Here is a 4,765-nt window from a genome sequence, read left to right on the forward strand (position 1 = left end):
GTAAAGCATACAAGCATCTTCATAAAGGAAACAAAGCACGGTGTAAAACGTAAGTTTAAATTAAGTTTATAGAAATGCTAGCAAATTATAGAAGAAGATTTTACTGTTTAATAATTTATATTTATATGAAATGTGCTTCTTATATATTACTTCATATTCTCATATGATAAGGATGTTAATGTTGTTTATATTGATTTCTATGTTATTGTAAGTGCATGTATGTGTGTATATGTATGTATGTATGTGTGTGTATATATATATATATATATATATATATATATATATAAAAAATATATGTGTATATGTATATATAATATATGTGTATATGTATATCTATAATAATAAAAGGCAAAGCCCTCACTGACTGACTCACTCACTGACTGACTGACTGACTGACTCATCACTAATTCTCCAACTTCCCGTGTAGGTGGAAGGCTGAAATTTGGCAGGCTCATTCCTTACAGCTTACTTACAAAAGTTAGGCAGTTTTCATTTCAAAATTATACGCGTAATGGTCATAACTGGAACCTATTTTTTGTCCATATACTGTAATGGTAGGCAGCAAGATGGCCGTAGGAGACTGAGTTGCGTGTCGCGTCATCTCGCCTCCCACGTAATCACGTGAACTGACTGTGAACTCAGTACGTAGAAAAGAAGGAGGAGCCCCAAAGAGCGCAGAAGAAAACATTCATTACACAATTGACAAGGCAGCGAAACAATAAGAAGCGAGTGAGTGACGCATACAAGCATCTTCATAAGACACGAGGTATAAAAAAGCACGGTGTAAACCGTAAGTCTAAATTAACTTTATAGAAACGCTCACGCTGTTGTTTGCAATACCATATTCGCGAGATACAAGTTTAATGAGAAGACACGAGGTATAAAAAAGCACGGTGTAAACCGTAACCTTAACTTTATAGAAACGCTCCCGCTGCCGTTTGCAATGCCATATTCGCGAGATACAAGTTTAATGAGAAGACATGAGGTATAAACGACAGTTTGCATCACTTTGTAACAGAGTTAAAATTGCTGTAGCGAGAAACTTTTAACTGCCGGGTCTTAGCTAACATTAAATAAACCCGTGGACATCGCAACATCACACAAGAGACTGGCTCACGTGAAGTGACTGAACGCAGCAGGAGTGATCACTTGCATTAATCAAACCTGTTCAAAAAACACATTACACAATTGATAAGGTAGGAAAAGAATATGAAACAAGGCACGGTATAAACCGTAACTTTAAGTTTATAGAAACACTGCCGTTTGCAATACCATATTCGCCCCTGCGAAGCGCGGTGATTTTGCTATATATATTAAACTATTTCAACCATTGTATGATCTGCTTCTCGCAACTGAAAGAGGGCACCGTGGCAGAAGTTAGCCGACTTGCTCACCAACCACAAGCGTTACCTGGTAGGTAACCACCCATACAATCAGATTGTGAATCAGACTACGAATGCCTGCAATGTAATTACCCCGATCTACATGCTGTCAAATGAACGAACCTCACGCCGTGGCACAACGTTAGGGGCTTCGCCTCTACGTCCGAGGATCGATTCCCGTAAGGGAGTGCAGTGACTGTGTACTCCTGATGAGCCCACGATTACGGCGAAACACGTGTCGCATACTATGCATCTTCAAAGCACGGTGTAAACAGTAAGTTTAAATTGAGTTTATAGAAACGCTCCCGCTGCCGTTTGCAATACCATATTAGATGACTTTGTAACAGAGTTAAAATTGCTGGAGCGATAAATTTTTAACTGCCGGGTCATGTCGCGTGTTCTTGGGTAGGTACACCAAAAAATTTATACATTTATGCATGTAATGGGCAAACAAAAAATGTACTATACCCGAAAGCACTACAGTACTACTCAATGTATCTTTACTTCTTAAATGTTAATGTTTTACTGTTTAATAATTTATACGATTCTTATATGTTATTCAGATTCTTTTATCAAAATACCAGTAACAGCGCACTCCACGATAACGTGGAGTGAATACACTTGACATGACCATTCATAGTATTTATCCTCTTTCTCTGTACGTTTACCATTCGTTTGCTCAGAGGTTGATGCGCTTGCTGCTTAATAAGCAGCTCTTGACCCTAGCGTCCCGCTGCTTCTCTTCTTTCGTCGGCATCTTTTCCCGTTAAAACTGATTTCTTTTAAAACTTAGTATGTTTTCTTTAATTTTTCAGTTAAGCTGGCACTTAAGTCTTCAATCTGCCTCAAGAATGATTAGCGAAGGTGGTAGACAATGAAAACGTCAGCCGTACGCATCCGCCACGCACGCACTGGTGCGCGCAGCTGTGAGTTGATCTATAATAATAAAAGGCAAAGCCCTCACTGACTGACTCACTCACTGACTGACTCACTCATCACTAATTCTCCAACTTCCCGTGTAGGTGGAAGGCTGAAATTTGGCAGGCTCATTCCTTACAGCTTACTTACAAAAGTTAGGCAGGTTTCATTTCGAAATTCAAAGCGTAATGGTCATAACTGGAACATATTTTTTGTCCATACACTGTAATGGAGGAGGCGGAGTCACGTATCGCGTCATCACACCTCCTACGTAATCACGTGAACTAAAAACAAGGAAGAGATTTACAGCACGAGTCACACGCGGGAACGAAGGTAAATGACGTTAATTTTTGACTGTCTTTTAATACTGTGTAAGCATACATATTAACACATGTGCAATTAAACGTGTGCATTTACGGGGTGATTTCTCAGGCTTAAAAGCTCACCTTTTATCAAACGCGGGAACAAAGGTAACTGACGTTGTTCACTGTCTTTTAATACTGTGTAACCATACATATTCACACATGTGCAATTAAACGTGTGCATTTACGGGGTGATTTCTCAGGCTTAAAAGCTCGCCTTTTACTAAAAAGGTAAATGCAAAACTATTTTCAATCAGTTTATTGAAACGCTCCCGTTAAGGATTGCAATAACATATTCGCGAGATAAAAGAACGAAGTAGGGGGAAATGGAGGAACAGCCGCAAACAGCGAAGAGCAAAAAATTAATTAAACAATTGAGAACGGAGCGAGTTAAGCATACAAGCATGTTCACAAGGGAAACAAAGCACGGTGTAAAACGTAAGTTTTAATTAAGTTTATAGAAACGCTCCCGCTGCGGATTGCAATAACATATTCGCGAGATAAAAGTTTAATGAGAAGACACGAGGTATAAACGAACCACACGCCGTGGCGCAACGTTAGTGGCAACAGTTTCAACCATTCTATGATCTGCTTCTCGCAACTGAAAGACGGCACATGGCGGATGTTAGCCGACTTGCTGACCGCAACGTTAGGGGCTTCAACTATGGCGCTGACGCCATATCTCAGTGCCAACACTTTGCAGACTGTACTTAAAAGACACGCCCTCCTCACTGGACAGTTAAAAACACCAATCAAACTAACGATGACATCAAGTATTACCCAATCAAAAGTAGGAAAGGAGGCATCTTCAAAAAATGCGTGTGGGATGATTTGCATGAGACGCTGCTTTAAAAAAAAATGATAAAAAAAATACGGGATAAATCCCGTCCAGTATTGATTCAAAACGGGACGCGCAATTTCATTCTCAAACGCGGCACGATTCCGTATTTTAAAGGACGGGTGGCAACCCTACAGTGCCAGGTAACCACCCATACAATCAGATTGTGATTCAGACTAGGAATGCAATGAATGTAATTACCCCGATCTACATACAAGGCGAAAGTCTTGCAACATTCAAAGATGATGGTTTGGGATAAGTACACCATACAACATGAAAGAGCTTATGAAGCCTTGAACCGAAAAAAGCAAGATCTCAGAGATCGTAAAAAAAAAAATAGGAGGTAATGTCGTTTTACTCGCTGTACATTTTAGTCAAACATTACCAGTTATTCCACGAGGGAGACCAGCAGATGAACTCAACGCGTGTTTAAAATCCATGCTTCTCCCACGCTCGGTTATATGTCGCGTGTTCTCCGGTAGGTGCACCAAAAAATGTATACATTTAAGCATGTAATGGGCAAACAAAAAATGAGGTATACCCGAAGGCACTGCAGTAGTACTTAATGTAACTTTACTTCTTAAATGTTAATGTTTTACTGTTTAATAATTTATACGCTTCTTATATGTTGTTCAAATTCTTTTATCAAAATACCAGTGACAGCGCAATGCACGATAACATGGAGTGAATACACCATACGCATCCGCCCACGGCTGCCCTGCTGTGCGCAGATACCAGTTGATTCTACAATAAAATAAACATAAAAAGAGTAAAACAATCATCACCCATAAAGCGTGTGTGTGTGTGTATATGTGTATATATATATGTTGATATGTGGATGTGTATATGTATATATCACCCATAAAGCGGATAGTAGACGTGACGTACTATTTGTGTACCACATTTCAAGTGTATAGGTGAAACGGTTTGCGAGCTACAGGTCATTTAAAATCCTGGACAGACACACAAATTGCCACGGTAGCAAATTACAGAAGAAGATTTTACTGTTTAATAATTTATATTTATATGAAATGTGCTTCTTATATATTACTTCATATTCTCATATGATAATGATGTTAATGTTTATATTGATTTCTGTGTTATTAAAACTTCATGTATGTGTTTATATGTATATATATATATATATATATATATATATATATATATATATATATATATATACTAGCAAAATACCCGCGCTTCGCAGCGGAGAAGTAGTGTGTTAAAGAGGTTATGAAAAAAAAAGGAAACATTTTAAAAATAAC

Source organism: Erpetoichthys calabaricus, chromosome 12 (genome assembly GCF_900747795.2).
Source record: "Erpetoichthys calabaricus chromosome 12, fErpCal1.3, whole genome shotgun sequence".
Classification (NCBI taxonomy): Eukaryota; Metazoa; Chordata; class Cladistia; order Polypteriformes; family Polypteridae; genus Erpetoichthys; species Erpetoichthys calabaricus.